General features: G+C 39.8%; 1 pseudogene; it reads left to right on the top strand.

The window, feature by feature from the left end:
- The window catches only part of LOC119579623, a 56,510-nt pseudogene that overhangs the window by 2,816 nt on the left and 25,938 nt on the right, over positions 1 to 27,756 (top strand).

The raw sequence follows: 27,756 nt of genomic DNA, 5'->3' as shown, positions 1-27,756 counted from the left end.
CCACTGCACTACACATACACCACACAATGCATTCTCGCCTAGACACACACAGCACACACACACACACACCCACACACACGAACCACACACACCAACACACCACACACACACACACACACACACACACACACACACACACACACACACACACACACACACACACACACACACACATGAGGTATGAAGAAATTCTCAGGTAAAGAAATCACATTGAAATCATGTGATAAATAAAACATACCAGAAAAACACAATTTATGAACACAAGATCTTACCATCTGTATTGTTGGTTTTCTTGTTATAACTTCTTGCTATCATCATCTTCATGTCTTTGGTAATCTCCTCTTTGCCATTGCAGGTTGAGTACAGTCACCGTCAGATAAAAGAACTTCTTTCAATGATCAACGAGGGGAACCGAGCACAGTCAGGCCAAAGGCTGGTGAATGGTCTGGCCAAAACTGTTTCAGCCTTTGGTATTGTAGGCTTTGTGAGGTTCCTTGAAGGTTATTATATCATACTGGTAACAAAAAGACGAAAAGTGGCAGTTATTGGCTTGCATACTATTTACAAGGTACGTGCTAGGTCAGGGACCTAGGATTGTGCTGAAGATTAACTTCAAAGTATATATCCTGGTGCCTAGAAAAGATTATAGTCATCATTTTCTTACTATTAATGGATTACTACTATTTAGAGGTACAAAACATTGCATTTAAAATTATACTCTTCCCCTCTAATGAATGTCAACGATGGATGGTAATTTCCCTGTGCTTTCCCAGGTTGTTGATACAGCCATGATCTACATTCCCAATGAGTCTACAAGGAAGAACCGCGATGATGAGCCAAAATACGTGCGACTCTTCCAGAACATTGATCTGTCATCCAATTTTTACTTCAGGTTTGTGCTCCTTTGAGATATTTCTTTTATCATTTTCCTTCTACTGTCATTTGATATGAGAGGCTTTTGATATTGCTCTTTGTGTCATTCTTTCATATTATATGGATCTGTCAATTTTTTATAAACTTTTGAAGGGAATTATTAACACAACATTGTTCAGAGTTCAATATATTTGCAAGGGAAAATTAAATGGTTGTAACATAGTTTAATATCTGCATTTATTATCAAATTATGGTATTTCCTTTCGTAATTAATTTATTAATTCTTTCTTCCTTCCTTCTATCCTGTATATCTTCCTTCCCTCTTTTATTCTCTATTTCCTTTCCTCTTTCTTCTCATCACCCTTTGCACCCTCCCTCCCTCCTCTTTCCACTCACATTCTATCCTTCTACTTTTCCTTCCCCCATGTTCACTTCTACTACAGGTAGAGCTGATTATATTTTCATGAGTTAGCTTTAATTTTTTTGCTGAATGTAAAGCAGTTTAGTATGATAGCAGAAGCTGAATAATTCCTTTTGATTCATCTAGTTACAGTTACGACTTGACACACAGTCTCCAGTACAACATGGCTCCCCCAAAGGATATTCCTGTGGAACTTCTCACCAACTTCAAAATCCCAACACCATGTGGTAAGCAAGGTTGCAGTGGGTATATGTTTATATATAACCTTTTATGTGTGTGTGTGTGTGTGAGTGAGTGAGTGAGTGAGTGAGTGAGTGAGTGAGTGTGTGAGTGTGTGTGTGTGTGTGTGTGTGTGTGTGTGTGTGTATGAGTGTGAGTGTTTTTGTGGCTATACAGGCACATGTGTGAGTAATACATGCTATAAATGTGTTCTCTATTCATATACTTATTCAGTGTATTTTGTATACTTCAGCGCATAAACAGGCACACATGCTGCCCCCCCCCCCCCCCACACACACACAGAATACTTATCCCAATTTGTTAGTTTTACAAACCTAATGTTCCCTGCAGAGGGAGAGGTTGAGAAGGCAGAAGATTTCCTTAATATGTCTATGAACCCGAAGGACCAAAAAGAAGAGGACACCAAAGAACCAGTGTAAGTGGACGTTTTTCCATCCTTATTATTATGTAGAGGTACTATAGAAATCTACTACACATTTTTCTTTACATATTGTATTTGTGTATATCATTCTTCTTACCTGTATATTATATAGAAAACTGGGTGAACATGAGGTTCTAATTTGATAAATAACGTTTTGTTTTTCAGAGAAAAGACATGTGCTGACAATGATAACCAGACAACAGATCCTCAAAAAAAAGACAGTGAGGCTAACTCATCACCAAAAGATGAAAAAGAGAAAAAGAAAAGATCTATGATATATGGCATACGAAACACACCAAACAAGAAGTATGTTTGGAACTCATACCTCCTGAAACCAGTAGAAAAGTGCCTTCACCCTGTGTGGATCCTACCCATCACCCATGGATTTGTTGCTCAGGTGAGTACTGTCCATCTTTCCATTTTTACTCTGTTTCTGGTATTCCCCATCATACATATTTACTTGAAGTTACAAGAAATATGTTATTACTGCATCCTTATATTGTGATTCAGTTGCACATATGTATAGTAAAAAAGGGGTCTGCATACCAGTTGTTAAGTTGTTTATTTTTTTTTTTATTGTTTTTTTTTTTGTTTTGTTTTTTCCATTAATATTACAGTTATATCAAAAAGAAGTTATATAGCTGATATAGCTGTATGTGTAAAACCAGTAAATAAATAATATGTATTGTAAGGAAGTGGATATGCCTATCCTTTTCAGAGTAACATCTCTGTGTATGGACGTTCCTTCTTCCTCACCCTCATAGCTCGCAGGTCATGCCGTTATGCAGGGACAAGATTCCTCAAGCGTGGGGCCAACTTTGAGGTATTACTATGTGTGTAATATGATTCTTCATTTATAGATCAAATTTTTTTTTTCTTTCTCCGTTTCTTTTGTTAATCATTAAGTTTTGGTTTGTTCTAAATTTCCAAAATGAGTTTTTCTTATTGAAAACATGTAATATATCTATTCCATGCACAGTATATCCATTACATTTGATAATTTTATTTTTATAAGCAAATGTACATTACACTAATATTTCAGGGGGATGTGGCAAATGAGGTAGAGACAGAGCAGCTGGTCTGGGATGCTCATGTTACATCTCTGCAAGTGGGCAGGTTCACATCCTTTGTTCAGGTGAGGTGGCAGCATCATGCAGAAGGGGAGAAAATGACAAAGCTTGTTATTTTTTATTACCTGCTATTTTTTTATGTGTGTTTGGTGTTTGTTTGTGCGGTGTGTGGTGTGTGTGTGTGTTGTGTTGTGGTGTGTGTGTTTTTGGTGGTGTGGTGTTTTACATATGAGAATATCTAATTTCCTTATTAAGAATCTAATGTTATTTGATGGTCTGTAATGTGCATAACCATAAAACTTGACATGACCCTCACTCATGCCAGAGATTCGAGCTCCATTCCATCGCAATATTAAAAAAAAAAGAAAAAAAAAAAATATATAAATATATATATATATTATAAATATAATATAAATTATATTTTTATTTTATATATCATATAAAACATTATTGTAAAAATTTTAAAAAGAAAAAAATTCAGTAAAGAAGGTTTTAAAATTTTTAATTTTTTTTCCCATCATAATCTGTTTTTTGACGGTTAAAATTTAAATTTCTTTTGACTCTTGTATTCTCGTTCAAACCTTTTTTAATTTTTTTCCTTTGGTTAAAACTCGTTTTTAAATTTGCCCACACAAAACGCAAACCCCCCCAAACAAAAACAAACACACACAAAACAAAACACCCCCCCCCTCCCACACACACACAACACACCACACAAAACACACACCACACAAACACAAAATATATATATTATATTTATATATATATATTATTTTATATAATATATATTTAATATTATATTGTTGTGTGTGTGTTTTTGTGTTTTTTTTTGGGTATGAATATATATTTATTTTATATATATGCATATATGTATGTAGTGTGTGTGTAGGGGTGAGTGAAAACCCTACGCTTGGGCACTATAATGTTGGGGGGTGGGACCATAGATTGCAGATTTTGAAAATTTTTCGATCTAAAAAACTTACGAAAAAGGGTCAAGGGGGAACAAGGGTCCCATTTAAAAGGTTGAGGTGGATTCATGGAAAAGGGCCGTAGGAAAAAACCCATGGAAGTGCATTGCAAGACTAAGGGGCACCACAGAAGTACCAGGGATTCCCCAAAAGGGGTTCGGAATTGTGTTTGTCATCGGTTGAAACGAACCAAACTACTCAAACTTGACACAAGCAACCAAACCCCTCTCGCAAACCTTCTAAAAAACTCTTGGGAAAGTAGGGGGAAAAATCTTTACATATAGAAAAACATTGAAACACTGCAGAGAAAATTTAAAACCAAACCTTGTAGCTTTCTCAAAAACGTTCTCAAAACCTCGATCCAGGCCCTGTTTTACACTGTGGGAGTACAGTGCCTCAGTATGGTGCCGCAGTGTCTACAACCAAAAAAGAATTGTCCAACAAAATGAGATCATGAAAATATCAGACGCCAAAAGCCACAACTATCTGCAGAAATGCAGCCACGCCCTCTCATCTCCGAAGAGAAGTAAATGTGTACGTACATGAGGGATCAACATAGAAATGCCCACTGCAGATTTTGCTAAAACATTCACCAGCCGGCATGAATAGCAAGGAAGACATGCAAAGAGCGGAATGTGATTGACACTATGATTAGGAGGCAGTGAACCTTGACAGGCAGATAGATCAGGTCACCCGAGGTGCTCATAGCAATGCAGTGTATAATGACACTAATGATAATAGTAGTGGTGTTACTGCAACAACAGTAACAGTGATGATGTTGATACTGATATTAATGATAATAATGACAAGGATAATGGTAATGGTAAAGATGATGAGGATTATATGATAATGATAAAATGGTGATAATGATAACTATCATTAGTTTTATCATTATTGCCGTTGTCATTATTATTACTATCAATGTTAATAATATTATTATTGTTATTGTTGTTAGTATTATCATTACTCTTATTATTATTGTTGTTATTATTATTATTATTATTATTATTGTTATTATCATTGTTATTATTATCTTTGTTATTATTATTATTAGTATTAGTATTAGTATTATTATTACTATTATTATTACTATTAATATCATCATCATCATCATCACCATCCTCATCATCCCATGAGGGAATCCCTGTGGCTGGAAGCGAAGGATTGATTGAGGCGGCAATGCCCCCCGTAGGCGTTACCTCTCGTTGATTGACTGATTATCATTATTATTATCATCATCATCATGATTATTATCGTTAGTATTGACATTGTTATCATTAGTCATTATCATTATTACCATTACTACTACTACTATTGTTGTTATTGTTATTATTGTTATCATTATTATTATAATTATTATTACTACTACTGTCATTACTATTATTATTATTATTATCATAGTTGTTATCAATATCAATGTTATTATTATTATTATTATTATTGTTATTATCATTATTGTTATTATTATTATTATTGTCATAATTTGTTATTATAATTATTATCATTATTATCATCTGCATCATTATTATAATTGTTATTGTAGTAGTAGCAGTAGTAATAGTAACAGTAGTTATTGTTGTTATCATTATTATATATTATATTATGGTTATAATCATATTATCATTAATTATATTTATTATTGTTATTGTTATCATTATTATTACCATTATTATATTAATACTAATATTATTATCAATATTATTATATTAACATTGTTATCGTTATAACTATTATTATTATCGTTATAACTATTCTTAGTATTGCGGCGAGACGTTGAAGTTACAGAGAGTTTTACATACCTTCGTAGCGTAGTCCAAAATTTCTGGGCTGTCAACAAAATCAATGACGATTGGTCTGCACAGAGCATGAAATCGATCACAAGAGCATTTGGAGATTCGTACCTTGGCGAAGACCAAGCTGCGTGTCTTCAGGCCTTGGTACTGCCAGTTTATCAGAACAATTTTAGCCCCCACCTTGGAGTCTCAGTCGAGTAGTCTGTTCCTACCTAGACTCAAATGCTTGATGGCAATATTCTATCAGGACTTCTACCAGTTGCACAGAAGACCTATAGATTTGGGGACTAATGAGATGATGATAGACCTATTCCAACGTCATCTGTAGCAGAAAAGATTATGTAAATTGCACCACTAAGTGCATTATTGACTAAACTATGTAAAAGGTAGCCAAAAAAATTCATGAGAAGGAAAACTATCAATAGAACTTGAGTGCATTTCAAGAACACCTTTCTTCATAAATATGTAGTATTCATCTAAGCTGTTCATTGATGTATGTGATTTCTGATGGATTATTCTTTGTATGTGCATGTGTGTTCTAATAAACAAAATGTGATACTGTCAAAATATATACTTTCTAGTGTTTGAATATATTTTTGAGTATATATAATGATTCATAACAAAAATGTTATTTTGATGTATTTATACCTTTCATAGGAACTTTACTCCTAAAAGAACCCTTTGGTCAAAAACAAAATGGGTGTAAGTGTGACTGTGTAGACGGCCCTTGAGCGCACCAACCACCAGCACAGTTCTGTCTTGGAAAGTGTGCCTAGGCTTCCAGGTAATTACTTTATATGATGTATGTTTAATGTAAATATATGTTATACATGTGCAGTGTACAACATATGAATATAATCAGGGATTACTATAATTTTTGGCAGATTCTTTTTTTGTATTTTCTGTGTTTCCCACCTTTGCTTATATGGATTTATTATTCTATACTGTTATTTATTCATTCTGTTTTTCTTTCCTAATTATGATTTCTTTTTTATTCTTCAATCTGAGGACTACTAAATGAGATGATCAAAGTACTGTACAGTACTTCACATGATGATAAGCTGGAGAACATCTTTAAAACTTGCCTTCTCAGTGCGATAAAATTCATTATTCAACATTGATAATATAGCTGTTAATTATAACTTTGTGCAGTAGTGAAAAAGATTGTTTGCAAAATATGAATTATATTCAATAGAGATTGAGGTAAAGCAAAATCTAATAAGTTGTAATTGATCATTGGAACATAAATCTTGTTTTTGGTAGGATGTTTTGAAATGTGGCTCTTATTGTATTATAGGAAGAAGACTAAATGCAATTAAAAAAAAACTAACTGAAGGCATTTTTTGGTAGTCATTTGTATTTTGTATCCTTCCTTTACTCTTTTTTTCCTTTCTTATTTTTATTAAATCACTCCTGCTAATTATTTCAGTTGTGTTTGCGTCTTAATTATCATGATATAATGTGATAGAAGAAATATAAACTATGGACCACCTTTCAGCTGTTGCTCTTGGGTCTTGGATCGGCCTGCTCTGGAATTTGACAGTGAATGTGTGGGATGTTAGAGGAACGTATGAAGATCATGGAGACACACTGGATCTTAAGTATGGAGGGCACAGCGGGTACACAGGATCAAGACATATCGCGCACAGCTCCTGACCAGTCAGCGGCCCACGGACATCATGCAGACACTCTCCAGATACTATAGCAATACATTCTCTGTTAGATTTATTCTTTTTTAAGGTTTTATTATTGACTCTATTTTCATGAAGTTTAAAACTGTAGTAAGCAAAATGCAAGAATTTACCATGGGACTATCAAGACATAAGTTTATTGGTTTAGGGAACTTAAAACACTTATCAATTCATATTAACTTACAGATACAGAAAAAACAAAATGCAATAAACTTATTCCGTGAGTTTAGATCCCAAGTGAGGCCTCTGTTCCAATTTGGGAACTACCATCAGATTATCTCTGCATCACTCCTCTCTCCCGCTTCGTGGTTCGTCCCTGCCACAAGTAAGCAACATCCTACACTTATCTCATAATCATCCAAAGCTCATTTGGGATCCATCTGTGTCCTTGGCAGGTTATCATCTAAGAAAGAAATTTAGTAGAAATAGCCAGTGTGTTCATAATGGTAATTTAAGGAATTTGATGGATTCTGTGAGTTACAAATTTTTAAGCTATGCTCCTCAGATTCTGTACCGCGCCAAAGAATGGAACTTTATTGGAAACAGTATATATTACATGATGATTTTTATGTATCTTGCATGTTGGTGTATAGGCTGCAGTGTAATTAGTTGTGAATGGGCCCAAGTTCAAGGAAAACGCTCTGTGTATCGGTGTGTGTATTCAGGTAAGGGTAAAAGGATGTAACAAGTAAAGAGTAATGGTGGTAAGTAGGACCTGACCTCATGAATGGTCGGTCATAGCAGCACCTTACTCTATATTTGAATAAGCATGTGGAGTGTACAACATTATAACATAAATGGAGTGAGTTAATCAAATATAATGTAGTGAAACCTAATTATATGTAGGTAGGGATGCATAAATGATTATATACACACAGTTTACCTTTCAAGCATCATTCCATTAGTAGGTAAAGGTTGGAAAGATAGCCATTGACACCAAATATTAGTTCGTACATAAGGTGAGCATGGATGACTAATATACAGAAGAATATAAGAGATTTGTATAAATTAGAAAAGAAAAGAAATATGAAATTATTATCTGGACACCCAAACTCAATTTAAATTAAAAATAATGATTTTAACACAAGGATGTATTTGCTGGAAATATAATATAGAGCTAAAACAACATAGGTCAATATGTTTACACCCAAACTTCAATTTAAATTGTATAATAATGATGTATATGCTGGAAATGTAATGTAAAGAGCAAGCAGTCGGTCAATATGTTTTACCTCCCCTTTTCCTCACTTCCCTCAGCCGCAGCACAACGCAGGGGTGGATTCAGCATGTTGTTCAGATCTCCCAATGCCTCTTGAGACAACCAGTGAAGTCGTGTCTCTCCTTATGCCAGTGAGGAAACAGGGAGCCAAGTATGATGTTAAGGCATCAGAATTTATGGCTTGTTGGATTATTAATTCAATTGTAAATGTTTTACTATTATCATACTATTATAACATTGTCATATACTGTATTCATTTCATGCTTGTCCAGTAAAACTGTACGTTACCTTCAGATTGACTTGTACACGGACCAAACATCGACCATCAGAATTCTGTGTCTGTCTGAAACTGTGCAGCTACAAGATAGAGCCATTATGTCAGGTTTGTAGTTATTATGTCACAGTTAACCCACACTTTGTTTTTAGGCTATAGCTTGACAAGGCAAGACAATCTCATAGTCTGAATTATATCTCATTCTCAGTTTTATAAATTTTGCAACTCTTTTGCTTACCATGCAGAGATTACATGCCAAACTTCACAACTATGAGAGTCCCTTTAGTGTGCGAAGACGTCCAGGTAAGAGGCAAGAGGAGTTATCTCGAACCAGAGTAGTGGGTCACCCTCACAGAGGAAATCCCACCATGACTGGTCAGCTTTCAACATCCTCACGGCATCAAGTGGAACTAGGTAGGCAATGAAAATGGAACAAAGGTACATCTGTTGAGGCCTTTGAGTGTAAAACATCACCAATGAGTTGTGTTTCCATAAAGATATGTTTAGGTATAAAGGTTTTTTTATTCCTGTGTACCACAAAGTTTTTCTTTTTCTGATGATTGCTTGTTGTTTCATATTTTTACAAATTCAATATATATTTATTATTGTAAATCCTTTTATTTTACTAAGTATTTATAGGTATTGTTTTTGAGGTCATTAGCGGTGATACAAAATATTGTGATGAGGGTGGTGCCTGGGGGCAAAACCCCCAGGTGAGGAAGTTTTTGCCAGAATGGTTTAAAACAAATAGATGGTAGACATCACAGGGTCATATAACATTAGATATAGTATTATGGCAAAAAGGAAAAAATGAGCTAATGATTAGTTTAAGTGGACAGAAGAGGGATAAAGAAGAGAGGAAAAAGGAATTTCCTAAAAGACCAGTGCAAAATTAGTGAGGTGAGGGTCTGAGGTCAAAGGTAGGGTGATCCTTACTTGGGCAAGGGATTGGGGGCAAACAAAGAGCAAGGATTGAGGGGCAAAGTGTTTATAGACAGAGGGATGTTAAACATCAGTTATAGGGGAAAAAACCCCAAAATTGCTGAATATGTATAATTGAATTAATAATTTTGTAAAAATATTAGGCGTTTTTAATATTGTAAATATATCTGAAAAAAGGATATTGATTAAAGTGCTAAAGTAAAAGTATTACCTAGTGAAATTCTTATACACACATGTCAAATGATAGTACTGTACAATATACAGATGCATATTATGCTTTTTTTTTCCTGTAGATATCTAATGTAAGGTATTATAGTTCTTGTAAGATTTTTACACTTTTTAGGGTATAAACATGGATAATTGTAATCATACATATTAATTTTGCTAATAAATATCTCATTGCAGCTCAACAGAAAGCCGAAGCAGTGATGAAGATGAGTTTCAGTGGGCAGTGCTTCAAGTGAAGTTGAAGAGATAACCACTCACAAACCTTTCTCCTGGTGTCCTTCTTCCACAATGACAGGAGACTTATGGAGAATACTTGCGAGAACCATAAAGGGCTGACAATACTATTTACAAAAGGTTTGTTGAGTAATCAAAAAAAAATGTGTGAGTTTGAAAATAGAGATGAGGAGGTAATGCAGATGAGATACTTTCACACTACAAAAATATAATATGTTATGCTTTGTGGAAATACGATTGCCTTTCTAACGAAGTAATGCTGATACTGTTTGGCCTTACTTTGTGTCGTTATCGAGAACAATAAAAGCCAAAAAAGATGAGAAAAAGTAGGAAAGCCATATAGGGGATATAAAAAACAGGAAATGTGGTTGATGATTAATGTTTAAACAAATGAATGTTCTACACAAAGAAAAAGAAAAGAAAAAAAAAAAGAGGAAGAGAGGGAAAGAGAGAGAGAGAGAGCGAGAGAGAGAGAGAGAGAGAGAGAGAGCTCGAGAGAGAGAAGATGTTAGGAGAGGAGAGAGAGAGAGAGAGAGAGGAAGAGAGGGAAAGAGAGAGAGGGAGGAAGAGAGGGAAAGAGAGAGAGAGGGGGGAAGAGAGGGAAAGAGAAAGAGAGAGGGAGGAAGAGAGGGTTGGAGTGTTATTAACATATGGAACCGGTGACCTCACCTTGCTCCACTCATACTTCTGCAGCTTACTCCGATATCCCACCAGCTGCACCATTATTCCTTCAATGCCAATGTGTTCCAGTGGACGCTCACTTACCTGTGCCTGACGATCACCCAATTTCTCAGTTCGTGCTCAGCAGCAACATAAGAAGGGTCAGGTCGCCTTCACCTTAGGGTTGGGACCCTGTGCCCAGCCACTTACCCTGGAGACATTGGTTCATGTGATCCCCTCACTGGTGTTGTACTCTACAGTAATAAAGTCAAGCTGTCATGACAACTATGACTACCCCAGTCATAACCATTGTCTTAAGGTCTCATAGCCTTTGAGAGGGAGAGGGGAGAGGGAGAGGGGAGAGGGGGGAGGGAGAGATGAGAGAGAGAGAGAAGAGAGAGAGAGAGATGAGATGAGAGAGAGAGAGAGAGAGAGAGAGAGAGAGAGAGAGAGAGAAGAGGACAGAGAGAGAGAGAGAGAGAGAGACAGAGAGAGAGAGACAGAGAGGGAGGGAGAGAGGGAAAGAGAGAACGAGAGGAAGGGAGGGAGAGAGGGAAAGAGAGAGAGACGAGCTTTATCATGGTTAGAATATACATGGGTGTAAAGCAGCAGGTATCTGTGGCATCCAACTACTACAGGTTTGTGGTGAACCCATGATTTTTAGAGTGCATGCTGTCCTGGCTACCATCTAGTAGTTCAAGACCACTCCTTTTGAGTCATGGAATGGGAAAGGGGATTGCTAGGACTGTAGCAAACTACCAGATTGTTTTACTGCCCAGCATACAGGTAAGGATCATTTTATTTGAGACAGTCAGGGACCACTTACTGAGGCACAGAGACAGAGTAATCTGGAGTGCACTTCTTGCAAGGCCACAGTAGACATATTGTTGTGTGAAGTCATCATGGAGCCACCCTTATGAGTTCGGTTATAGGCGTCTCACAGTATGATGATCTCCTGAGGACATAGAGAATTCTAAGAAAGATTATTGCTTAAGATGAAAGCCCTTATACAGATACTAAAAGTGCTGTAAAGTTGGTTGGGCATGTCTGGCTCCTTCCTGTTAAATTCAGGAGAAGACCCAAGGCGTGTTCTTTCACCAGTTCTGTCACACTTTTGTAGATGGAAATGGTAGAGCTTATAATCAGTCATTGTGAGCAAGCTGTGGTCAGTATCAAGTTCACTGCCTCGGACTTTATTGACAATGCTATCTTATGGCAGTTTCTTGATTACATTTAGCTGAGGTGAAGCCCATGTCTTGTTATTTATAAAATAATCTACTTCTAACTATTCTATGCCATATTTCAGTATGAGCAGATCTACCAAGCCACTAAGGTCCACTCTCAAAATCTGCCAAAACTAGTGGCAGTGTAGGAGGTAAGAGCATTCATTTTGTTTGCATGTGTGTGTATCCCAAGTTCTATCTCATGACTGTGTATGCCCATTTAGTCTGTCCAAAATTGAGCATTTGTGAACCCAATGTCTCTAGGAAAATTGAGTCCACTGTAGTATTGTTTTGTGAAATGTTCTGCACATAGATGGCCCTGCAAGTGCTTACACAAAGGATCAATGTGATACACTTTGGACCTCACCTGATTTCACCTTTCCTTCTGTAAGAGAAGAGAGGGTGTTAGTTAGTTAGGTAGTGAGTGAGTGAGGAGTGAAAGAGAAGGAGGGAGAGAGAGGAGGGCCAAAACAATTTTTTTTTTTTAACTAATGGTATCTTTTTTGATTAGTTTTATTGACTTTACTAACTGGAATATTTGTTGCCAGAAAATATTTTTGGAAATCAAGGAAAAGTAAAAAACAGGTGAACAGGTAGATTCATAATGGCCATTGGTGACAGTATTTGTTAAGCCATCCATGTGTAAAAACATACTAAATTGACAGTGGGCAGGCATGTACATACATGCCATCCCGGCAGATTTGGCGTTAAGGATTTAAAGTGCTTTTTCTAGGGTTCTGACAAGTAAAATAAAAACTTACGTATTTATTTGCATCTTCAGTGAAAATACCTGCAGAAAATAAGTTAACAACGAAAGTACATTTTCTTACAGCTCCTCTGGGTTCTGATTCAAGGTCTAGTTTCTGTCTGGTCTTCCATGAGACTGACCACCAACAGTTCCTAGACGATCAAAGAAAATTCTACAGCAACTTCGTCGCCATGGCATATAGAGGAGCCTCAAACCTCCAGCAAAGGGACCTCTAATGTATAGAAAGTTTACTAGCTCTCATAAATTTTTATGTTCGTACAATTATCATATAATGTGACAATAATTACAAATATCTTTAATACAGTTAATATGCGTCAAAAATAACAATTGCAAGATATTTCAAATTTTAGATTATCTCTTTCAATTACTTTTGATTTCTAGTTACCTTATCACATGGTTATGTTTTGAACCAGTTCATCACAGTCCTCTAGAATAATTAGGATTTCATACCAAAGATTTTAATATGTAACAATTACAATGTAAAATTCCATTAGCTTTCTAACAGATTATATACCAGTTATAAATAAATGCTATCAAGTTGCATATTTCACTTTTCCCATAAAATGGTTCTTGAAGCAGAGTAGGTACATATCAGTTTTGGGATTTACATGGGAGAAAAAAAAAGTTTAGCTCTCAAGGGAAATCAAAATAGAATGACCAATTCAGAAATAAATTGGGTAATTAAATTTTGACAGATCAAACTTTGCAAAAAAAATAAAAAAAAACTTATTAACATTGAACCTTCATTTACTGTTTCTATGTCAGAATACTTTTGACATATGGCAACATTTCACAGCATCATTGTTCATAATGCTGAGTCAGAAAGAGTAAAGATATTTTAGTAAGTTTACTTTGGCCTTGTCTCCATATCCTAAGGCCCCACCCCCCCCACACACACAACAATTAAGCAAGTGAGGGGGGGTAGAAGCTTTAAAAGATAAAATACAATACTCAACCAAGACTCTTTATTGAAAATCTTTGTTCCATCAAACACTAAGCTCAGGGGTGATCCACAAACATTGAGCTTCTGTCTGTCTCCTATGCCCCCCCCCCCCACCAACAGTAAGGTATTAGGGAGGGGGGGATCAGCAATACAGGACAGAAGCTAATCAAAACCTCAGCATCTCTCCTCAGTTATCTTTTTTTATTACTTATTATGGTTGTGTTGTAAATTGTATTCCAAATATATAGTTTTGGGCATGTGATCTGTATTACAACAGGATGGTTAAAATATATTTAAACGCAAGCTTGCTCATCGTCTTGTTGTTTGAGCAGGTTTCAACCATTACCTCTTTTTTTTATTTTTTTTAGCTCAATGTTTTTAGTTTTCATTAGAGGGTTTTCCGGGTGATGAAGTTTCCTGTTATGGTCATGTTTTAAACCTAAAATTCAAGGTATGGAATGTAGTACATGCCACTCCTACTGAGAGTTTACTATTAATTGTTTTACATACAGGTCCCCCCAATCCTTGCCTGTTGTTGTCGTGGGGGGGCTTAGGAGGCGGAGGACTGTGGACCCAATGATTTTGAGAACTCCCCAACCTTGGGACTCCAGCCCCGACTCAACTAATTTGCATGGTCTTATTTTCCTTCCCACCTTTCGTTTCGTCCCTGCACCAAACCCTTCTGCTATCCACTCCTAAGGTGTGAGAGCGTGCTGAAAGGATTGAACGGCTGACTTTGTGCCAAGTCCGAACGGCCGAGGGAGCCAGCGAGGCACGGTATTCCCCTCGATTTAGTTACCTAGACCTTTACCCCTAAAGGGGACCCCCCACCCCCCCCCATGAGGGGGGACGTTTTATCCCCAACATAAATCCAGGCTTACCATGGCCAGTAATGAAAACATATCCCCACTTAGGGCAATGAGGCTTGCCCCTTATCAAATAGCCCCAACGGATGTAAAACCCACCCGATTCCCTGACCCAGGCTCTACTTTGGACCACGGTCCAGAACACTGCAATAACTACCCCCTCATCAATACCTAATAGTACAGTAGCCAACAATCAACCTAAGGAACATTTCCACTCTCCCAGCAAGCTCAATTTTCAAACGCCTTACCCCACAACTTTCCAACATCAACCACCCATCCTCCTTATTAATACCTACGCTTATTGCCCACCTCACCATAAACACTACCTCTCAACACGACTCCATCTTCGTCACGCCCCCGCCCCTTATAATACCCCTATCTCTACAACAATTTTGAATAACCCTCTTCAGCGCAGCCAAAATGGGACCATTTTTCGTGATCCCTCACACAGCTCCATACTATGACTAAAACCCTCTCTTCCAACAATGTTCTCCAAAAACAAGTAGGTAAAGTTCTTTTTCCGTAGCCGACCGGACCGCTCCCGTCTTGTCAACAGTAACACGAAAAAAACCAAGCTATAGCATTAACAAACTAACAGACCTATATGGTAACCCCATCCTTGCAGAACCCCATCCAACCCTCAATTACGTGCACGGGAACAGTTTCAATCTCCCCAGAAAATGCCCCAATATATGATTGTCAGATTGTGGAGACAGTCTACTTGCCTGTTCACAGACTATGATGCAACATTAGTACAATGCTTACTCCATTCCCCCAGAGGTCATCGAAAGAAACCTACAAACCATAGCCAAAATTACCTTCCGAGAATGACCTTCCCTTTAACGTCTTACATAGGAGCAGAATCCCTCCCTGTTCGTCCATTACCAACCTCCTCCACGTCAGTGCAAACGTTGGCGTCTAGGACACCCATGCCAAACAGGCTGTTCCACGCCAGATGGACCACTAGGTGCCCAACTGTGCCAACTGTGGCCGGCCCCAATAATGTATTTTAGAGGGCTGTCCCACCTACAAAGGGGAGTCTGAGGTAGCAACTCTCAGATTCAAACTTGGACTCACCACTAGTGAAGCCAGACAAGAAGCACGTCGACGTGGTTCTCTCTACTCCTTACTCCAGTAAACTGCTCACCTCAATTTTCCTAAACCACCCCCCCTACAATACTAACCCCCCCCCTTCTACCTACTACCTTCCCAGTCACTCTTTTGCCATCCTAAATCCAGACACTCCAATCTCTACTACAGATATTCAATCACCACTACAACCCCAACACCTTCCCCTCTCCCTCCTCGCAAAACCCGTAAAAGACAGAACAAACGTTCCACCCCTCTTCCCCTACTACACAATCACCTCCACTTTCTTAGCTCTATGCTGAGACACCCAGTCCTACTTTCCCCCCTCACCAAGAAATCCTTTATCCCCCCAAAGCTCCCCAACCAACTCAGAAGGAAACCATTTGAAATATTCTAAGATTACCTCATGAAAAATGACACTCAACCTCCAAATACAACTGCCTTCCACACACCAAGTAACTGCTGATAATCCATCCTCATCCTAACGATATCCCCCCTACACCTCAATCCTCCTACCCCCTCCCAAACACAGGCCATCCCCCCCGACCCTAACCCCCGCCACATTAACCCTCCACCATCCCCTCATCCCTTACACTCCCCCGGATACACACAGTGAATCCCTTATGTCCACAAGTATCCATTCCTCAGCCCCCCATTCCTAATACCCCTCCTAGTAGAACACCAACTCCCACACCTCTCCCATCTCAGACCTCTCAATCCTTTCCCACCTATAAGCTTCTTCCCCTCAAAAATCTCCAACACGTACTACAAATATCAGTTAAGGATACTATCCTTCATTGGAAATATTCTCGGGTTCCGCTCCCACAGACATGACCTCGGTCATATTCTCTCTCTTATAATCCGATCTATTGTATGCCTTCAAGAGACTTTCTACCACTCCTCAATTTACAACCCCCAATTATCATTTTGGTCTCTTCCCACATCCCTTTATGTCTCCTCCATATTATCAATCAGAAAACACTTAGCACACCTCCCGTTCAAACCAAGTCCCTTGCACAGGTATCCGTATCTTCCTTCATCGTTGGATCACAGTGATTCAGTATACTCCCCTTCCCAACCCATTGACTTTGTTGCTTTGAAAAAAATCTAATTTCCCAACTCAACCACCTTTCCTCATAGTTGGTGATTTTAACTGCCGACACACTATATGGGGTGATTCTATCACAACACTCCGAAGGCCGATCTCTAGAGCGAAATGCCTGTCTCCCAGACTATGATTTGCAACATTTTTTTGAAAATTAAAAACTAAAAAGAATATTAGATGCCAGAAAATTTTTTTGGAAATCAAGGAAAGTAAAACAGGTGAAACAGGTAGTTTTCATAATGGCCCCATTGGTGACAGTATTTGTTAAGCCATCCATGTGTAAAAAAATATTAAATTGACAGTGGGCATGGCATGTACTACATGCCATCCCTGGAGATTTGGGTTTAAAGGGATAAAGTGCTTTTTTCTAGGGTTTTTGGAAAGTAAAATAAAAATTACGTATTTTTTGCATCTTAGGGGAAAATACCTTTCAGAAAAAAATTTAACAATGGAAGTACCATTTTCTTTACAGCTCCTCGGGTTTCTGATTCAGAGGTCTATTTTCTGTCTGGATTCTTCCTTTGAGACTGACCCACCAACAGTTCCTAGACGATCAAAAAAAAATTTTACAGCAACTTCGTCCCCAAAGCATATAAGGGCCTCAACCTCCAGCAAATAGGGACCTTTAAGTATAGAAAGTTTACTAGCTTCTCATAAATTTTATGTCTGTACTTTTCATTATAATGTGACTAATTACAAATTTATCTTAATACATTTAATATGGTCAAAATAACATTGCAGATATTTAAAATTTTTAGATTATCTCTTTCAATTACTTTGATTTCTAGTTACCTTATCAATGGTTATGTTTTGAACCAGTCATCAAAACCCCTCTAGAATTACTTAGGATTTCATACCAAAGATTTTTAATATTGTAACAATTAAAAATGTAAAAATTCCATTAGCTGTCTAACAGACTTATATACCAGTTATAAAATAAATGCTATCAATTTCAATTTCACTTTTCCCATAAATGAGTTTTTGAAGTCAGAGTATGTATCATATCAGTTTTGGATATTATCATGGGGGGAAAAAAAAAAAGTTTAGCTCTCAAGGGAAATCAAAATATGAATGACCAATTCAGAAATAAATGGGGTAATTAAATTTGAAAACATCAAACTTGCAAAAAAAAAAAAAAAAAACTTATTAACATTAACCTTCATTTACTGTTTCTATGTCATAATACTTTTGACATATGGCACATTTCACGCATCATTGTATCATAATGCTGAGTCAGAAAGAGTAAAGATATTTAGAAGTTAACTTGGGCCTCTGTCTCCATATCTAAGCCCCCCCCCCCCCACACAAACAAAAATTAGCAAGTGAGGGGGGGGTAGAAGCTTAAAAGATAAATACACTATTAACCAAGACTCCTTTATTGAAAATCTTATGTTCCCTCAACATCTAAGCTCAGGGGTGATCCACAACATTGAGCTTCCTGGGCTGTCTCCTATGCCCCCCCCCCACCAACAGTAAGTATTAGGGGAGGGGGGGAATCAGAAATACAGGACAGAGCTAATCAAAACTCAGCCTCTCTCCTCAGATCTTTTTTATTATTTTATTATGGGGTGAAATTGTATTTCACATATTTATTTTTGTGGAGTGATCGTATAAAACAGGATTGGTTTAAAAAAATTTTTAAACGCAAGCTGCCAGTCTGTTTTGAGCGGGTTTCCCCCTTTACCTTTTTTTTTTTTTTTTTTTTTCAAATGTTTTTATTTTTATTAAATTTTTTTCTGGGAATTTTCCTGTTGGGGTCATTTTTAAACCTAAATTCAAGGATATGGAATGTATGTACATGCCACCCTACTGAGATTTTTACTTTTTAATTTTTTTTACTAAGTCCCCCCCAACCCCTTCCCCTTTGTTGGTGGGGGGCTAGGAGGGGAGATGGCCCCAATGATGGAGAACCCCCAACCTTGGGGACTCAGCCCCGATCAACTAATTTGCAGGTTTTTTTTTCCCCCCACTTCTTTTCTGTCCCTTCAAAAAACCTCTGCTATCCACCTCCAATTGTGAGAGCCGTGGAAAGGATGAAAGGCTGATTTTGGCAGCCCTAAAAAGCCTGAGGGACCCATGGGCCGGTTTTCCCCTGATTAGTTACTAGCCCTTCCCCCTAAAGGGGGGACCTGAGGGGGGACTTTTTTTACCCCAACATAATCCAGGCCCCAGGCCATAAGAAAACATTCCACTATTAGGGGCAATGAGGTTTCCCCCTTATCAAATAGCCCCAGATGAAAACCCCACCGTTTCCCCTGACCCCAGGCTTCCTTTGACACGGCCCCCGAACATGCAAAACTACCCCCCATCAATCCTATAGTAAGTACCAAAAATAACCCTTGGGGAACTTTTCCCACTCCCCCCAGCAGCTCAATTAAAAACCCTTACCCCCAAAACCCTCACATCAACCCCCCCACCCCCCTTTTAATCCCTTTTACAGCTTATGCCCACCCCCCCATAACACACCTCCTCAAACACTCCATCTTCGCACGCCCCCCCCCCTTCACTCCCCCTATCTTACAACAATTTAAATCCCCTTTCAGCGCACCCCAAATGGGACGATTTTCTGACCCCTCCCACAGCCCCCTACTCTGACAAACCCTTTTCCTCCAAAAAATGTCTCCAAAAAAACAAGTGGGTAAAGTTTTTTTCCGTACCCCGCCCCCGACCCCCCCCCCTTTTGCCTAACATCCGAAAACCAAGCTTAGCTTTAACAAAATTTTAACAGACCTATATGGAAAACCCCCACCCTTTGCAGAACCCCAAACCCTCAAATTTGCCCCGGGGAACATTTTTCAATCTCCCCGAAATCCCCAAATCTAGAGGTCAGATTGGAGAAGATTACTTGCTGTCTCACAGACTATGAGCAACATAGTCAAATCACTCCTTTCCCCCCAGGGCATCAAAAAACATAGCCAAAATTCCCTTTCCCGTGACAGCCCTTTCCTTTTAACTTAACATGGGGGAAGAACCCCCCGTTGTCCAACCAACCTCCCCCACGAGTCCCAAAAAACTTTTGGGTCTAGGACACCCAGAAACATGCTTTCCACACCCAGATGCCCACAGCCCCCAACCCCTTTTTCCCCCCCAAAAACTTGGGGGGCCCCCCAAAGTTTTTAATGGGGGCGTCCCACCTACAAATTGAGTCGAGGTAGCAACTTTTAATTCAAACTTGGACTCAACTACGTAACCCAGACAAAAAGCCGTCGACGGGTTTTCTCTTTACCCCTTACTCAGAATACGCTACTCTCCCAAATTTTTCCCTAAACCCCCCCCCCCTACATCAAACCCCCCCCTTTTCTCCCTCCTACCTTCCCCCAGTAAAACTTTTTTGCCCCCCAAAAATCCAGACACCCAATCTTACTACAAAATTTTTCAATCACCATAAACCCCCAACCCCTTCCCCCTTCCCCCTCGCACAACCCAAAAACAACAGAACAAACGTTCCACCCCCTTTCCCCACACCAATCACCCCCTTTTTCCTTTGCTCCTAGTTGGACACCAGTCCTCTCTTCCCCCCCTCACAAAAAATCCTTTCCCCCCAAAATCCCCAACCAATCAGAAGAAAACCATTAAAAAATATTAAAGATTACCTCATAAAACTGACACTCAACCCCCAAATAAATGCCCCTTCCACACCAATAACTGCGAATCCTCCCCTCCTAAGATACCCCCCCACACCCAATCCCCCTACCCCCTCCCAAAAGCCACCCCCCCCGACCCAACCCCGCCCACATAACCCTCCCACCATCCCTCTATCCCTTCCCTCCCCGGGAACACACGTAAATCCCTTATGCAAAGTACCCCTTTCCTCGACCCCTTCTCTAATCCCCCTCCAGTAGAACCCCAACTCCCAACCTCCCCCACCCAGCCCTCTAATCCTTTTCCCCCCCTCTAGCTTTTCCCCCCCAAAAATCTCCAACACTCCATCTATTCAGTAAATAAAAATATCCTTCATTGGAATATTCCGGTTTTTCCGCCCCCACAGACCGACCTTCGTCATCCTTTCCTCTATAACCCATCATTGTATGCCTTCAAGGACCTTTTTTACAACCTCCAATCCAATCCCCAATTATATTTTGTCTTTTCCCCACTTTCCCCCTTTATGTCTCATCATACATCAATCAGAAAACCCCTTAGTCACACCCCCTTTAAACCAATGTCCCTGCACAGTTATCTATCTTCCTTCATGTTGGATCCAGTGATTTCAGTCTATTCCCCTTCCCCCCCATGACTTTTTGCTTTGAAAATTAATTTCCCAACTTCAACCCCCTTTTCCTCATAGTTGGTGACTTAATCCCGCACACTTTTGGGGTATTCTATCAAAAAACTCCCGGGCCCGATTCTAGAGCGCATTGCTGTCTCACAGCTAGATGCAACACAGTACAATGCTACCCCATTCCCCCAGAGGATAAACGAAAGAAACCCAACTAACAAGCCAAAATTACCTTCCGTAGGCATGACCTCCCTTTAACATCTACATAGGAGGAGAATCCCTCCCTGTTGTCCATACCAACCCCTCCACGTCAGTGCCAAAATTGTTGGCGTCTAGGGGCACCCAAACCAAACATTGCCGTTCCACAGCCAGATGCCCACTATGGTGCCCAACCTGGCATACCCGATCTAACTGCCCTGCACAATCACACACATGTGCCAACTGTGCGGCCCCAAATGTATTTTATAGGGGTTGTCCCACCCATAAATTTGAAATCTGAGGTAGCAACTCTCAGATTCAAACTTGGACAACACTACGTGAAGCCAGACAAGAAGCACGTCGACGTGGTTTCTCTCTTACTCCTTCCTCCAGTAAAAACTGCTCATTCTACCAATTTCCTAAACCCACCCCCCCTACATCTAACCCCCCTCTTCTACCCCCTACCTTCCCCAGTCAAACTCTTTTGCCATCCTAAACCCCGACACTCCAATCTCTATAAGATACTCCAATCACCACTACAACCCAAACACCTTCCCTCTCCTCCTCGCACTACCCGTAACAGACAAGGGAAAAAACTTCACCCCCCCTTCCCTACCACACAATCACCTCCACCTTCCTTTCCCTATGCTTGAGACACCAATCCTCTCTCCCCCCTCACAAGAAATCCTTTATCCCCCCAAAAATCCCAACCAAACTCAGAAGAAACCATGAAAATATTTTAAGATTACCTAATGAAAACTGACACTCAACCCCAAATTTACAACTCCTGCTCTTCCACACTCCAAGTAACTGCTGATATCCACCTCCTCCTAACGGGTATCCCCCTACACCCTATCCTCCTACCCCTCCAAACAGCCATCCCCCCCGACCCCAACCCCACCCACATTAACCTCCCACCATCCCCCCTAAAACTTTCCCCTCCTCCTACCACGTGAATCCCTTATGTACTCATTAAATCTCATAAAGTCAATACACACCCCCAGACACTCCCAATCCCACCCATCCTACTGCCCTGCCCCCGCTTTGAACAAACTCGTAACCCCTCAGACATACAGAATCCCACACTTTCTGCTTCAAAAAAACCATTCTCTTTCCTCAAAAAGCATACATATTCTTTATCTAATCTAACTCCCTTACCATACCGACACTAACCTTCACTCACCAATTCTTTGCCAAACTTAGACAACTAATCACTAAAATCAACCACCCTTCCCCAACATTAACTATAGTGCTACATGACCTTAGATGTCTAGCACAAATTTTTCTGCTTTTAAAACCCTTAATAACCATTTAATTTCAATACCAGCTTAAAACCCTTTTTTTAAAAATTTTCCCCCCAACTTTAAACGCAAATCTTTTATAAAGTATTTTATGTCTTTTTTAAGGGTTCCAGGTAGTGGCCTTTATTAGGTGACTTTTGTCCCTTTTATTGATAACCCTTAGGGTCAACCTCCCCAATTACCATTGACCACCAGAGGAAACGCCAATTCTTCCAACCTTCTGTATCCATTAATGCCATTTCTTCAAATTTTTTCTTCCCACCTGTGCTAACATGGTTGGCCGCGTTTCACTTAATATTCTCGGAATATCTTTTATTTTGAAATTCCCACATTGTGAGGCTCCCAAAACCTTTAATCAGAGTCTTTCCTTTACCAAAACCCCAAAAAATCGGTACCTTTTCAAGTTGCCCCTGCATTATATCTTCACTATTCGGCATGGTGATTCTGAAAAGGGATTTGAACCCCAAATTTCCCCCACAATTGGTTTGCTGCGGGACGGGTGCCCCCGTACATTTTGAATAGTTAATTTATTGCCAGTAACTAACCATTTTTTTTCAAAAACTAATAGAAGGCTTTTTTAAATTGCCTTTTAGGCAACAAAACAGGGGTTTTTATTCTTTTGAAAACAGTAATGCCTTTTGATTTATATTTCAAATTGAATTTAAAGGCAAAATTTAAACAAAAACCTTTAGTTAAATTTTTTTCATTTTTTTATTGTTAGAAAATCAATGCCCACACATCCAACCAAAACTTACCCAAAATCTCAATTTATAAATTTCGCCCAAGTCTTTTACCCAAACTTTCCCCCTTTGTTATAGGATTTACCCCCCCTCCTTTTTTATTTGGCAATCACTTTTCCAATGCAGTTTCAAATTATATTAATTTTGTCCAAATGTGCAACCAATTTAAATTAAGGGACAGCATCTATGGCAGACCCCTTTCACATCCAAAGAGAAAAGTTCTAACCATTTTTTCCTTAAAAAAAAACTTGCCTCTTTAATTTAAAATCTACCCCCATATCTTGAGGCTTAGCCCAAACAAACCCCATTACCTTGCCTGTTACTGTTTTTCCTTCCCTTGAATTGATGGGAAACTTTAATTTTTGGATCTTATAAAAAAATAAAATTGGGGTTTTGCTTAGATAGGGTTGTCCTTTCCCCCTTGGAAGGGACATGAACAGGACTTTAAATTGCATTGGGGCGGTCGGTCCCCTGATGATGGGTTAATTAAAACCCCAAAAAAATAACATCCCACATTTCTTTTTTTTAAGGGTTATTAGGTTATTTTCTAACTGGGGAGGAATTACCCTTTAAATTCCCTTCTGGTTTGTAAGGTTAATTAAAAATATGTTGCGTTTGTGAAAAAATATTTTAACTGTGGTTCTTAAATTTCCTTTATGGGTTATTTTAGGGATAGGTAAACGATGGTAAATATTACGGGCTGGAAGGGAATCCCAATGTATTTCAAAAATTTTTGGAATGTGTAAAGAACTTATGCATCAAATTTTTTTATAAAAATTATACCATCTTCCCAAATTTTTCCATGAAATATTAACTTTAAGCCAAAAAAATCCTTGGGGTTTTAAGAACCAGAAGGGGGGGTTTAAGGGGCACGGGAGAAAAACAATAAATTTGCTGGGGGGAACTGTTGGGGAAACCTGGCAAAATGGGAAAAGGGAGATAATGCACGGCCACGCTCTAAAAAGGGGAAATCATACCAAACACGTTCTTTAACGTATTTACAGGCCACGGATTTATTCCACATTTGGGGGGGGGAAAGAAAAAAATTTAAATGGGGTTAATTTTAAAAGGAGGGTTGGTAAAGGTAGGGGGTTTTAAAAGGGTTTTGTCTAAGGCTGGCAAAGGAAAGGGGGGGGTTTGGGACGGGGGAAAAAGGGGGGGTTGGGTGGGTGGGGGAAGGGAGTTAGTTTAGAAGAAGGATTTAGGGTTTTTGAGGAAAGGAAATTTTGTTGAAGCAGAAAGTGTGGGTTTCTGTAAGGATGTCTGATGGGTTTGGGAGGTGGGGAAAAGGGGGGAAGGGGGGAAAGCAGAGGAAGTATGGACGAGACAAAGGAAGGAAAGCAAAAATGAAAAGGGGGATTGGAGGGAGGTGTGTAAGAAAGGTCTTTTAAAGGATACAAAGATGGGTTAAAAGGAAGTATATGAAAAAAGGTCGTGGGGGGGAAAAACGAGAATATTCCAAAAAGGATATTTATATTTTAGAATAGTTTTGTAGTACGCGTTGGAGTTTTTGGGGGGGGAAGCAGCTAGAGGGTGGGATAAGGTTTGAGAGGTAGTGGGAGAGGTGGGAGTGGGTTTTTATAGGGGGGTATTGGGAATGGGGGGGTTGAGGAAGGGGATATTTGGGGAAAAAGGGATTCACGGGGTACGGAAGGAGTGGAAGGTAGAGGGAGTGGGGGGGTTTAATTGGCGGGTTTGGTGCGGGGGGGAGGGCTGTTTGGGAGGGGGGGGGAGGATAGGGTGTGGGGGGGTATTTTTAAGGGGATATCAAAGTACTTGGAGTGGAAGGAGCAGGAGTTGTAAGTTTGGGGGAGGTCATTTTTCTTAGGTAATTTTTGTTTTTGAGGAGTGGTTGGGGGTTTTTGGGGGTAAAGGATTTTTTGGAGGGGGGGGGAAAAAGGATGGTGTTTCCAGCGTGGGGGAAAGAAAGGTGGAGGTGATTGGTGGTAGGGAAGAGGGGGGGGGAAGTTGTCTGTTACGGGGAGTGGAGGAGGGGGAGGGGAAGGGTTGGGGTTTTAGTGTGATGGATTCTTAGTAGAGATTTGGGGTGTTGGGGTTAGGATGGCAAAGAGTTTGGACGGGGGAAGGGAGGAGTAGAAGAGGGGGAGTTAGATGGGGGGGGGGGGGGGAGGGGAATTGAAGAAAGAGCAGTATAGGAGTAAGGAGTAAAAGAAACCACGTCGACGTGCTTCCGCGGCTTTCCCTAGGGATCCAAGTTTGAATTGAGAGTTTACCCAGACCAAATTTTGGTGGGACAGCCCCTATAAAATACATTTTGGGGCTGCCACAGTTTGGAATCGTGATTTTGAGAGCGTTAGACGGGTATGGCAGGTTGGGCACATAGGGGGAACTGGTGTGGGAACGGCAATGTTTGGGGTGGGGTTTTCCAAAAGCCAACAATTTTTGGGCCCGCGTGGGAGGTTTTGGGTTTGGGCGAAAAAGGGAGGGGTTTTCCTCCTACATAGGTTTAAAAAAGGTCTGTTACGGAAGGGAAAATTTTTTATTTTGTGGGTTCTTCGTCCTTGGGGGAAAGGAGTAGCACGTACAATGTGCATCATAGTCTGTGAGAAAAGGGAAGTGGTCTTCCACAAAATTTCCAAACTTTTTATAGAGGGCAAATTTTCGGGGAGATTGAAACTGTTTCCCGGTGAAATTTGAGGGTTGGGTGGGGTTCTGCAAGGATGGGGTACCATATAGGTTTTTAAAGTTTTGTTAAGCTATAGCTTGGTTTTGGGATGTTACTGTGACAAGACGGGAGCGGTCGGGACGGCTACGGAAAGAGTCTTTACCTACTTGTGTTTGGAGACATTGTTGGAAGAGAAGGATGTTGTCAGAGTAGTGAGCTGGTGGGAGGGATCACGAAAAATTGGTCCCATTTGGCTGCGCTAAAGAGGGTATTCAAAATTGTTGTAGAGATAGGGGTAGTAGAAGGGTGGGGGCGTGACGAAGATGGAGTAGTGTTGAGGGAGGTAGTGTTATGGGGAGGTGGACAATAAGGCTGTAAGGTATTAATAAGGGAGGATTGGGTGGTTGATGTTGGAGGTTGTGGGGGTAGAGGTGTGAAGTTGAGCATGCTGGGAGAGTGGAAATGTTCCTTAAGGGTTGATTATTGGCTACTGTACTAGTAGGTATTGATGAGGGGGTAGTTATTGCAGTGTTCGGAGCCGTGGTCAAAGGAGAGCCTGGGGTCAGGGAATCAGGTGGGTTTACATCGTTGGGGCTATTTGATAAAGGGGCAAGCCTCATTGCCCCTAATAGTGGGGATAGGTTTTCATTACTGGCCATGGTAAGCCTGGATTATGTTGGGGATAAAAACAGTCCACCCCTCAGGGTCCCCTCAGGGTCCCCTCAGGGTCCCCTTGAGGGGTAAGGGCTAGGTAACTAAATCAGGGGAATACCGTGCCCATGGCTCCCTCAGGCCGTTCAGGACTGGCACAAAGTCAGCCTTTCATCCTTTCAGCACGGCTATCATACCTTAGGAGGTGGATAGCAGAAGGGTTTGGTGAAGGGACAGAAACGAAAAGTGGGAAGGGAAAAAAAAAGACCATGTAAAATTAGTTGTGTCAAGGGCCGAGTCCCAAGGTTGGGTCCCAGTCTCCGCCTCCTAAGATCCCCCATGACAACAACGGGCAGGGGATTGGGGGGGGGTTGACATTAAAAAAAGTATGGAGACTATAACCAAATGTCTGGAGACTATAACCAAATGTCATCCTCTGACATGTGCACTTATGTATGTACACAAGCCGAGATAAATGGGTTTTCCTTTGCAACAATATTTTCCAAATTATTCTTCAGAAATGTTGCCTTCACACCAGGGAAACAATAACAGCAATGTGGGCTACTGTGCTGGTATCAGGGGGTCAGTAATCCTCAATCTCTGGGACCTTATAAAGGTGGTGACATTTATTCAACTCGTGGTGCTCTAGATTTTTTTTTTTTTTTTTTTTTTTTTTTTTTTTTTTTTTAAGAATTTCCTTACTATGATTTTTTTTCCTGCGTTTGTACCAGAAATAGCAGAAAAAAACGTAATTTTCGAGTCTAAAATCTAGTTTATTTCTGCATTATTAGCAATATTTTCCATTAGAACTAACAAAAATTTAATTCCCAACCACTAGCCAGCCAAGCCAAAACACATCTGTAGCCTCTATGTTCCCTGTCAGAATAGAGTTCTGCCTTGTTACCGAGTGGTAGCCATTGGTCTTTGTATCTAGCATTTTACATTAGGTCTCTCAGTGCCACGAAGTCCACCAGATTGTTGAGTGCTGTGAAATG

The sequence above is a fragment of the Penaeus monodon genome, chromosome 12 (assembly GCF_015228065.2).
Source record: "Penaeus monodon isolate SGIC_2016 chromosome 12, NSTDA_Pmon_1, whole genome shotgun sequence".
Taxonomy (NCBI): Eukaryota; Metazoa; Arthropoda; class Malacostraca; order Decapoda; family Penaeidae; genus Penaeus; species Penaeus monodon.
This window is presented reverse-complemented; position numbering and strand designations above follow the sequence as displayed.